Below are 12785 nucleotides of genomic sequence, written 5' to 3'. Positions count from 1 at the left end.
TGTTTTGCTTGTTTGTAGCGTTTTGCTAATATTTTGTTTGGTTTGTTGGTTTTCGGTCTTGGGAGTTTCTCTGATATTGGCAACTGCGTTTTTGTTCTACAACCCTTTAGTAATAGAACTTAGTAATAGAACTGGGGACGGTACCGTAGCCCATTTCGACGTGGCCAGATTAGGGGCTTTTAGGGCGCCAGCTCCGGGCCCACAGGCCCCAATGTTGGAAAATTTTAATGCATTTTCAGGAAGCTTGGGTAATTTTGGGCAATTTTTGCTGAATCTTAGGTAATTTCGACCCAGTCATTGGGTATATCAAAAATTGTGAGTGATCACGCTGGTATCGAGTAAGCTGCAGTGCGTAGATGAATACTACGGCGTAGGTCAAAGGGCTTTGGTAGTCAAGACAGTGTGAACATTAATAGATTATAATTGTATCCCTATGACTAGACACTGTAGGAAACAGGAGAAACATGTTTTTGAATAAATGGTTTATTTCGTTAAAATTTGTGTTAATCTTGATTTTGCTTTGATTTTTGGTTCTATTATTCATGAGTTAAGTTGCAACAGTGAAGTTAGCAAGTCAGAATTGAGGAAGGTAGGAAAGCTACTCAAAAATTCATGCAAAGCAGAACCTGATTTGAATATTCTCAACAATAATATAATGGTAATTATTATTATAGGCCCAATGCTGCTCATGATTATGGCGGTGGTGTTGGCGCTAACAATGATGACGATAATTATGCCGTTGATAATCAAAAATGCATAACACAATCATTGATAAAAATATATATTCATTCGACTTTATTCATTAGTTGAACGTTTCTATAATAATAATAATAATAATAATAATGAAATAATAATAATAATATTTATTAAGTGCTTTTACACAGATGGTCTCACAACGCTATAAGAAAAAAAGATAGAATAATAAAAGATGCTATATGATTCTAGGCCAATTTTCAGTTAATTACGAAGGCGTATTTTGTAATGAATCAATATCCCAAAAAATTCAAATCAAATGTATTCCCTTCTCTCAAACCCGAGTGGGATACCAGCGGTGGGTATTACCTTGCCGAATTCATTACACACAAATGGAATAGGAGTTTTAGCTACTACAACAGGACGGTGTTTTCCCAAAATGTACACCAATGCGAATTTAACCGCCATCAATGCATAGCGCATGCCCACACAGTTTCTTGGGCCATGCCCAAAAGGGATCCATGCCATCGGATGATTCTTTTCTTTGTTCTCTTTCGTGAATCGATCAGGGTCAAATTTCTCTGGATCGGGCCACACCTTTGAATCGTGGTGAATCGCCCATATCGGAATAATCAAAATCGTGCCCTTCTCGATTGTTAAACCACCTGAACTCCACGTCTCGTTGCATACTCTATCAGTGAAAGGAGCTGGCGGATATTTTCTCATGGTTTCTTGGATTACCTGATCAAGGTAGCATAGTTTGGAAACTATTTCGTAAGTCAAAGTATCGTATTTACCGACATGCTTATCGATCTCTTTATATAATTTCTCTTCGATGTCAGTATGAACTGCCAAGGCTATGTTGTCAGAGACAGAAGAATGCTTGTGGCTTCATATCCAGCCAAGATGAATGTGATAGCTTGTGCCATCAGTTCGTCCGTTGTAAGTGCTCGTTTGGATGGTTGCTCTTGTTGGTTATCGTCAAACTGAGTCACAAGACCGTCGTCCTCTTCTTCCACCTCCATTTTGTGAGCATCTACCATCAAGCTGATGAAATCTATACGGTCAACAGATGGGTTACTTTTCATATCTTTGACGACTTGTTCAGTAATGTCAACAAAAAATCTGATGGGCTCCAATGGCACTATGTCAACCCCAATGGCCTCCAACAGCTTTGATGACCCCGGAAACATCATTACCAACATACACGCCCATACACGCCCTCCTTCGAGGAACGTCTTCATATGCTTGATGAATGGGCTATCTGGATCATTCTGCGAATCTAATTTGAGTCCGAAATGCGTAATAGCCACCATGTCCATCATTGTGCATCCGTAAATTTCCTTTACGTTAGCATCGCTCTTCGAAGCTGCAAGAGCGTCAATCCGATCAGAGAGTACCTGACAGGTGGCATTTATAAGGGGCACCATCATCTTCAGCTTACCAGAACTGAAGGCCGGAGTAACTGTTTCTGATACGCTTCCATTCATTTCCAACTACTCCCGGTAATCCTTTGTCCAGTGGTTTCATATTTATATCAAACACTCGATGGTCGTGGAAGTACGAGAAGTCCTTGATCAGAATTTGACGAAGTTTGTCCAGATCCCCAACTATCAGCTGAGGATTTCGCCCTTCATAGATACCAACAATCGGGCCATATTTTGAAATATATTCGTGATGACTTTGATGCAATCCAAACATTACGAACATTTCGAAACCATTGCCTATAAAAGGGAGTGGCTTAGGTCCTGGTATACCACGCTGTTTCCAGTACGAGTAGTTCCATATGCCGTAAATGTACAGCAGAGTCAATACGAGCGCGATAAGTAGCCATGTCGTTGCTTCCAGCCCGAGAAATTCCATTAAGGATGGTTGTTGAGATCAGGATTTCTTGAATTGAAATAACGGCCTTATAAAGTTTCCTCAGAATAGGCCTACTCAGCTTGTAACTTTCTGCTCTGTGACTATGCAGTGCTTCAATATGCACAATATGGATATTCTTACGACACGCTGCATTCAGATAGCATGACTGACGTTTAACAACACCTCGTATTTATATAAAATCGTCGGAAGAATATCCACGGCCAAACTATCTCCCACTGTACAGACGAGAATGAACTGTAAACATAACACAGTCCAATTGAAGCACGGCTAGATCAATATGCATAGGCCTACAATTGTCAACTTGACACCTGATTCCATATAAGGGCAATATCTCTGATTGGCGACTATGAAGCACACTGTATAAGGTAATATAGAACGATGGACAAAACGACGGTACAGCTCAAAAGTACGATGACTGATAAATACAATAACGACGTAGGCTTAATGACTGGAAATCCGCTATAAAGTATTTTCAAAAAATGATTAAACTATGCTATAAAAAATGAAACATTATTGGGGCTATTTATAATTTTTAATATGCGAAATAATGATGTTTAAGGCCTAGTGCTACATAACCGAAATTCAAGATTGTATATAGGAGGCCTCATTTTTCATTCATTTTCACTGTAATAAGACCTGAAATGGCTTATCAATAACAATCTAAAGTCACAATCACTTATGCACTTAATGATCTCTAGACATCTCAAAGCTCATGCAAAAGATAAGTCATGCTAGAAAGATTTTATCCGAAACTTTACTAAAGTAGCCGGCCCAGACGAAGCAGTTCAGAGATGACTATATCAATATAAATTTCATGGCCAAACTATAGCCCACTGTACATTGCCTTTAAACATGAATTGTAATTCAATGAACTGTAAACATGAAGCAGTCCAAAGCACGGCCAGATCAATGCATACAATTATTGTCAAATTGACACCTGATACCATATAAGAGCATTATATCTCACAAGCTGATTAACGCTCAGAAGTGACTAATGATTACTCGACGTAGGCAATATGTATGGCGAACCCAGTTGTAATTTAATCGTAAATTTCATAATTCATAATCACAAAACAAACTGTGAAACAATACCTCTTACTTTATCATTTGCAAAACTTGCTCCTATCTGTTATATGAAAATTCCATTTCCCTAGGCCTCTTAGTTTGGGTGGACTATTGTAAAAGGCCCGTAGAATCTTTTCATATGTGTCACGAGCTCAAGAGATGTTGACCACCCATTCCTCCGGTTATATAATATAATAAGAATCCCACTGGGTATTTCTGTGAAAAAACAATATTAATGTCCTTCACTAAGGGTTTAAATTTTGATTAAAAGCAACAGGGCCGGCTTGACCATTATACCTGTGTCATGGTGAACTGCATTCAGATAACTTTATGTCTGTCTCTTATACACAAGATGTAAAAAACGAATATATATATATATATATACATATATATGTATATATATATATAACGTATAGACTAGTTAGAAACAACGAAAATGCTGATAATATATTTAAAAAACGAATATAGTGCAGAAAATATATTTAAATATATAAATATACAAAGCATGGCATGGCATTCAGATAACTTTATGCATGTTTTCATGATGTATACCGTAAATGCTCAAATAAGCGCGCGGCGCTTATACGATAATTCGAGATCGGCGCTTATTCGAGCATTTACGGTATTTATTCAATTGTTATAGGCTTACTAAAATCATATCGAATTCTACAAAAACAAAAACAAAAACAAAACAAAAAAACAAAAAACTCACGGATCGTGTTTGAAGTCAGTATATAAATATTATTACACTTCATTAAATTTATTGAAATGATTTAGATATAAAAATGGTAGAATGTATAAATATACAAAGATTTTAAGAACATTAACGGCATTAAACTTGAGTGTTCCTGTGGTCATTTCCACCTAATATCCTGAACGTATTACCACCTGTGTATGTACCAGAGCGTGAAATTTGAAATTCCAGAGAACCGCGTGACATGAATCAGGAGACGGAAATGGTGGACAAGGTGTATTTTACTACACAAAAAAATAACCCACCACAATTTGTTTATAATTATAGGCCCATTGTATATTCGTGATGTGCACTATCAACGAAACTACTAAGGTAGGCCTAAGTATTAAAAGCAAACGTGTAACTTGTAATATTTTGATATTTTTAAGTTCCGTTATCAATAATACGAGTCAGTTTCCATATAGGCGTGCACGGTAGGCCTGTGGTGTAAGTGCATTCGGACGGACGCTGGGGGTTTTTCGACAAGACTTTTTAATGTGTTTTTAAGGTATGCATTTTTTTATATAGTTGTGCGCTTCAGTGCAAAGTAAAATAGACAAAAGCATGTTGGACTAATACATTTTCATATCTTAAAATAGAGAGCTGTTACTTGCTTCAGCCTTATTGTGACAATTTTCACTAAATATTCTGAACGCACCACCTGTGTAGACTTTGCCAAAAATGCCAAAAGAATCACGTGAACTAATGGCGGATTGTACGGTATTCTAGCAGAGAACTCCATAATTTTCTGTAATATAAGGTTTATCCGTGATGTATGCATCAACAAAACTAATAAGGTAAGTGTCAAGGCCAAAAAAAAAAAAAAAAGGAAAAAATATTGCGTCGTAAACGCGATCAAGAATGTAAAAGAAACTCGGTCTATGACGAGTATTCCTGCATAGACAGAAAGTAGGCTTATACTGATCACATAAAAACCAATTTTCGAGTCTCAGTAAGTGCAGTAATTTTTTTTCTTCGCTATGACAAGGCGTACGCAGAGGCGTTGGGAGTGGACGGGTGCGTACGCACCTTAAACCCCCCCCCCCTTCCCACAAATTAGCAAAGGTCCACATTTTCCGGGGTAGAAAATTCAAGACAATCTCACACGTTCCATAACATTCCAACTAGGACTGTCTCTAATTTGTCGTAGGCCTACAAGTTTTAACTGTATTTATAAGCTTTTTGAGGAATTTTGAGTGTTTTATTTCCCTGCCGCTTGCGTGTCAATGCCACGTACAAACTCATCTCTCTCTTTCTATAGGTTTTGAGCCACCGAGTGCCATTTTCGACCATCTAGAGGACGTGTAATAATCATACATTTTCTTTCCCTCAACCAAAATTATGGTGGGGCCTGCTGAGGTGGCCGGGTCTCTATTTCTGTGAAAGTCCCTCCCTGGACAGTATCGATTTTCGCATATTTTGTAGAACTCCCTGAAAGTTTGTCAAAATCGAAAACCCCTTGCTTGGATGATTATGTTCCTTTTTCACAAACTCGATCGCGTTTACGACGACGCAAAAATTCAAGCGGATTCGTAGGAACTACATCATGTTGGGCAAGGCAGACAAATGCGGCCCCTGCCATCCCCCTTTCAAGGCTTGGGCCTACGGACCAAGACATCCTTTAAAATTCGTTCCCCTCCCACTTTCAACCACGGATTGACGTCCTCGGTTACTCCAAACAATACGAGTTAGTTTCTTTGTAGTGTGTTTGCATGGTGGGATCGAAATAAACTCGGACTGAGCTAGGCAATTTTGACAAGAACGATTGTAATTGTAGAACATCATTAACATTATAGAACATTTATTAACTACTAGTATCTACAGGAGTCTTGAAATGAGGGGATAATTGGAAGTATACTACCCAGTGGCGGTGGCAGGGAGCTTAAGCCCCCGCACCGGACAGGTCAAGCCCCCCGCCGGACAGTCAGACCATAAAACATAAAAATAGGCCCACGTCAGGTCTGTCACAGTCTGAGAGTGCCATTTTCGGCCATCTAGAGGTTGATATTTAAAAAATCTCATTTGTGAGGGGGGGGACCCCCCTCTCAACCCCTTCTCCCAGCTCTAGCCCACGAGCTCAAGTCCTCCCTGTCGGACAACTTAGCGCCCCCCCCCCCTCCAGAAAATATATCCTAGAGCCGCCACTGCTACCCACGAAGATGTGGTGGGTGCTTGATGATTGGGTGCTAGCTCGCAAAATAGGTGATTTAAGGTAGATAATTTTCAACCGCTTGGTGCAATTTTTTGTTTTGAACATTTTTGAATTGGGGGGGGGGGCGAATATTTTTTGGTGGGAACACATTCCCCATAGATATGCCAATTATAATATTATAATTATAACGATTATCTTTTCCGCCGCACCACCATTCGTAATGTCCTTATATATTTTTTTTTCATTCAAAAATTGCCTCTTGAATTTAATAAGTTCCCATAAGAACCCCTCGATTTTCATCTATTTCAATAATTCAATTTAGCACTATTGTAAGAAAGATTGTTTTAACATAGATTAAAAAAAGTATAAGGTAAACCCCTAAGAAACTCCATGTGTATAGGTTTAGTGTGGATGTAAAAGATTCAATAGAGACAAATTTTATAAATAGCTATGAAACCAATCTTGTGCAACACCCCTTATAACATATCTAAATAGTTTTCTTAACAGGATCAAAATCAAATGCTTTTGATAAGTCTAAAAAGATACTAAGTAGGAATTTCTTGCCAGTTATATTTTCTAATAGTTCAATTATGGCGTGACAAGTAGAATTATTTTATCGCCCTTTTTCAAAACGGGAATTACTTTAGCGATGATTAGTTGATGAGGTATAATTCCAGAGGAAAGGGTAGTGTTTATGTCAATGTAGAAATAATTAATTGTAAAGTGGATTAGATAACACGGGTAGATATCTGATCATGACCTGTGTAATATTCTGCCTTTTTATTGACACACAGTCGTGCTGAATACTAATAATACACACAGTTACAAATCCACACAGGACACCTTGTTAACATGGCTTCCAGAACACATGGACAGAATTTAATGTGTATTTCGTTATCCAGCCGTTTTGCTAGGCTACTACAAAGACGTTTGTTTGTGTTAATATATTACAACCTGGACGTTTATTGGTTTCAGATTAGAAAATAACAGTTAGAATTTCAGATTCAGAACGGGTAATAACAGAGGATTAATGCTGTTAGTATCAAATGAGCTATTTACTTTGGAGCTTATAGAATAAAAGTGGTCATCGAAGAAATTACAAAATATATTGAGTATTTGAGATTAAGCTGTTATCAACAGGAAGGTTGGTTATTATTTCTTTCATGTTTTATATCAAATTTTTAATTTTCCATACGTTTTAAAAAGTTACCTTTGATATTTTCAAATTTAGTAATAATTTATCTTAGCTGCTCGGCATAGTTTAACGAATACATTTTTATTTTTAGAACTTAATTTTATCTTTTTGATGATAGATACTTTGTACTTTGTACATTTTAACCGAGACATACCAGAGTAGGCCTACAATATGTGTAGTTATTTTTATATCGATTAAGGTGGAGGAATCTTCGGTTATACGCGTTGGCTTAGATATAAATGGAAAATAAGAATGGGATAACATCATATCAAGAAAATTGTTGGCTGCAATGTTGGTGTGAATTTTAAGTAAATTTAAATTTAAGTCACCCATTTGTTTCTTTTTTCAATATTTGTGGTCGACAAAACTTCATCCATCGCATTAGAAAAGGACTAGATAAAACATGGTCGTGGTCTATACAACATTTTAATAATGGTGTTTATTTTAGATTGATTTAGTACTTCAGTAGACAGATTCCCAGTTATCATTATCATCGTTGATAGTAAGATCAGAAAGAAGTTTGATATTTAACCCACTATTAACAAATCAACAGACACCACCAGAACTAAATTAGTCAGTACTTAGTGAATAGACAATTTTCGAGAAATAGGAAGGGTTTAATTTCGTTAAGCCATGTTTCTGATATTCCGATAATTGAAAATATATTTTTTTTATTAAATCTAATAATGTAGTAAGATCGTCAAGTGTATTGCAAATATCGGTACTCCTTGCTTTAGGGTGAAGAAAAATTATATTGCATAAGAAAACTATATGATTAATTAAATTGGTCGGTATCAGAATAAGTAAAATTATCATGTTTAGTTAAGGGAGAGTCGATTAAATGATTAGATTCCTCATCAAATTTGTTATAAATAACAGGATATCTGACAGTAGATTTAACTTTTCGTTTGAGTGATTGCAATCCATTATGAAGGAACTTAATTAGGAAAATGCTGATAATTCCAATTCCAAAGTACGTCGTTAGTTTTAATCAAAGAGAGTATAATTACAAATATATTAAAAAATAAAAAAAGAAAGAAAATTAAAAAGTAACGTGAGGGGAAAAACCTTATATATTAAATCGAACTAAATACAATTTCTTTGTTTCACTCAACAGGCAAAATATTGATGAAGTATAACCAAATTTTATCCCAATTTGCTCACGTAAATATGAATCCGTAAAAAGTGTTGGCATTCATTGTCAGTCTTGGCCCAGCCATCTTACCTTTGAACCAGACGCAAGTAAAAGAAGGTAGGCAATCAGGTTTTTACAGATAATCTAGCATGTATTAATATATCATAGTTCCATAGGATATCAGTATCGATATGACAGATCTGCAGAACATGCCAAAGACATACCTTGGGTTTTAAAATCTTAGGACTGGTGGAAGATTAAAATTAACTTGGACCAGTCTACCATAACTAATGTCAACACTTTGTTCATTATTTCACGTAATATGGCAATTATTATGTTTAGTGTTGCCATTATTTCAATTAAGTCATGATAGAAATGACAGCGATAATAGTGATAACACCATAGTGCATCGATCATAAAATTTAGCTCGGCCACCGACCGCTTGGTGCGTTTATACATTTTCCCATTGAAGGGAAAATAATTCCTTCAAGGTATATTTAACAGGGTGTCCGTGGACTTAAAAAGTAATGCTATTTTTACTTTAGATATCTATGGACAGTGATTCCATTTCAACTGGACCTGCCAAGCCATTGCATTAAGGTACGTCAGCTCCCAAAACAGGCGTGTAAGTAAAGTGAAGTGCATAAAACACGTATGTCATCACTTCAGCCTTCATTACTGTTATATACAATTACATAGTGACATCCATTAGGGGTGCAAAGTAACGTATGTTATATGAAATGATAAAGAACATAATATTATTAATTAAAAATTAATACTGAAATGTGTTTTCTTTAGCATTGTTTTTATCATACTTTCTCCAGAATCGATTAAACGTCATCAGGGTCCTGATTGGCCTGGTAATTCAAAACAAGAACAAACGTCACTTCGGCATTAATTATTTACAATGCAATTGGAACGGTATAGTAACCGAAGATGAAAAACTGAATTTAAATATGTATTGTAAACTAGGATAATATGGTATAATGTAATATTTAAAATGCATTTACTTAATAAATGCCGTCGGAAGTGGTCCGGTTATGGCCGGACCAATAATTTATAACTCAATTCCGATTTTGCTAAATCAACCATTCCTGTCCTAAGCAAAGCAGCAATGACAATTGATTAAAAAGCTCCCTTTGTATCTTGATTATACTGGTAATTGAAAATGCTACCACTGAAAATATTAAAGATGCTAAGTGTATCGGTTATGTGAGTGGCTGCTGCTCCGGACTGATTTGTTCCGGACATTGGCATATTCTAAACGTTTTGCATGGTTTTTATTATTGTTGTTGTTGTTGTTGTTGCTGCTGCTGTTGCTGCTGCTGCTGCTGTTGCCAACTTACTACACACATCTAACTAACCTTACCTACACATCTTCAAACTAATTACCAGTCAATTAGGGTTTGGTAAAAGGATATCTAAACTATATATCTGATTGGTGACAAAATATTTTATACATTTATTTATCTTTCTTAGTATCAAACTAAACAAATAACTATTTAATTTATATTTTGTAGACTATTAAAGACGGCTGTGTTTTTTTTCAAGTTCATCTTCTGGTAATTTTTTTGACTGCACCTTTAATAAAAGTAAGAATTTACTGAATAATTATTAGTGAATAATGAGTGTAAAATTATTTTCTTAAGATTAAGAACATAATTAGGAAAAAAGTAAATGGTAAGACACCTAAAATGTCGGTGCTACGATTGGTCCTTACTCAAGATAGTAGGCCTTTATCAATTTTTAGTATATTTCGCTTAAGGAGATCCTATGGATGTAATTTATCATGTGAATTGACCATATACCGAAAACATGTTGAAATATGAAATTAACATGGTAATTCTGCATTATATCCATCCAGCAAAGAAAATAACAATTGGAAGGGAGCCTTATACCCACCAAGCATTTAAAAGCTAGTAATCAACCAATCACAAAACACAATCATGCATATTTAATTCATGGCTGGTGAATGCACAAGTACTAAATTTACGATTTCCCGATTTGTTTACTTCATTCGTAATGCTTCACTTGTGGGCATATTCTATTTACTTTCAAGATCCTTGACTGATTTTTCAAGTTTGGTAAGTCGTTATTGTATGCTTTTTTATTTTCCTTATCCATTTAACTGCTCAGACAGCCTGCTTAGTTGCTCGGCTATTCGTGTTTCCCGCTTTCCGTCGATGTCTTGAATTGAAATATTGGGGTAGTAGCTTATACTAATAGGCCGGCTCTTAGATTAATTTCCCTGTTTCTTTTTTTGGTTCCAGTACTGTAAAGCAATAGGAACATTTGAAATGGCATGGATGTTCGTCTGTACGTCTCTGACGCTGATGTCATCAAATTTGTTGAAAAAATATAATAAGACAAAGTTTAATTTCCAAACTCCTGTTGGTTATGAATTTTTACGTAAAACATTATTTATAAATAATTGAAATGCCAAAAGTCATTATATATAAATAATGATTTTACTCTAGTCATTATTTATAAACTATTGTTTTAACATCGTATTAAATAAGGAAAATCGCTCCAACAATTATGTATACATAATTGTTGGAAGCAAAAAATAATTGTGTATACCGGTATAATGAAAAATGTTGATGTAGTCTATGATTATTTTGTTTCTAATAAATTTCTCACTCAGTTTCAATCATGATTTACACCAGATGATTCTACCACATACCAGCTTCACCTTACAGAGACATTTCTCTGTGTGATGTTTATCTTCTTAGCTATATCTAAGGCTTTCGACAAGGTGTGGCATAATGGTATTATTCATAAACTAAACCAATATGTCATAAATGGTACATTACGTGAGTGATTCTGTAGCTACCTTATCCAACTTCAACAACACGTGATTATTGATTATTGAGGGAACTGCCAGTCCTTGGACTCACCTTTCAGCAGGAGTACCGCATGGTTCTGTTTTAGGCCCTTGTTTATTTTTTTTTTATTGACGACGTCGTGGTGATTATTGAATGTAATATATGCGGACGATACTTCACATTGATATTTGTATTGCAATTCTTTCTGAGCAAAAAATGTTAAAATACATGCCTGCGCATCAAAATGGAAAGTCTGTAATTGATAAATCAACGATATCATGATGTGTATAAGAGACAGATATTTAACAGGGTGTCCGTGGACTTAAAAAGTAATGCTATTTTTACTTTAGATATCTATGGACAGTGATTCCATTTCAACTGGACCTGCCAAGCCATTGCATTAAGGTACGTCAGCTCCCAAAACAGGCGTGTAAGTAAAGTGAAGTGCATAAAACACGTATGTCATCACTTCAGCCTTCATTACTGTTATATACAATTACATAGTGACATCCATTAGGGGTGCAAAGTAACGTATGTTATATGAAATGATAAAGAACATAATATTATTAATTAAAAATTAATACTGAAATGTGTTTTCTTTAGCATTGTTTTTATCATACTTTCTCCAGAATCGATTAAACGTCATCAGGGTCCTGATTGGCCTGGTAATTCAAAACAAGAACAAACGTCACTTCGGCATTAATTATTTACAATGCAATTGGAACGGTATAGTAACCGAAGATGAAAAACTGAATTTAAATATGTATTGTAAACTAGGATAATATGGTATAATGTAATATTTAAAATGCATTTACTTAATAAATGCCGTCGGAAGTGGTCCGGTTATGGCCGGACCAATAATTTATAACTCAATTCCGATTTTGCTAAATCAACCATTCCTGTCCTAAGCAAAGCAGCAATGACAATTGATTAAAAAGCTCCCTTTGTATCTTGATTATACTGGTAATTGAAAATGCTACCACTGAAAATATTAAAGATGCTAAGTGTATCGGTTATGTGAGTGGCTGCTGCTCCGGACTGATTTGTTCCGGACATTGGCATATTCTAAACGTTTTGCGTTGTTTTTATTATTGTTGTTGTTG

The 12785-nt window shown here is 35.6% G+C and overlaps 1 long non-coding RNA gene and 1 pseudogene across 1 annotated transcript; one reads left to right on the top strand and one right to left on the bottom strand.

Annotated features, from left to right (window-relative positions):
- Window positions 1-877: 877 nt before the first annotated feature.
- LOC117123180 lies at window positions 878-2772 on the bottom strand (annotated as a pseudogene).
- Window positions 2773-4436: 1664 nt separating this feature from the next.
- Window positions 4437-10413, top strand: LOC117123182. Its single transcript, XR_004447815.1, has 5 exons — window positions 4437-4708; window positions 8840-8974; window positions 9403-9457; window positions 9682-9778; window positions 10378-10413. It is a non-coding gene; the product is annotated as an uncharacterized LOC117123182 (long non-coding RNA).
- The last annotated feature ends 2372 nt before the right edge of the window (window positions 10414-12785 follow it).

Source organism: Anneissia japonica, unplaced genomic scaffold, assembly GCF_011630105.1.
Source record: "Anneissia japonica isolate Jap-2015-1 unplaced genomic scaffold, ASM1163010v1 scaffold560_len657749_cov147, whole genome shotgun sequence".
Taxonomy (NCBI): domain Eukaryota; kingdom Metazoa; phylum Echinodermata; class Crinoidea; order Comatulida; family Comatulidae; genus Anneissia; species Anneissia japonica.
The sequence above is the reverse complement of the archived record's forward strand: the minus strand, read 5'-3'. Positions and strand labels throughout refer to the sequence as shown.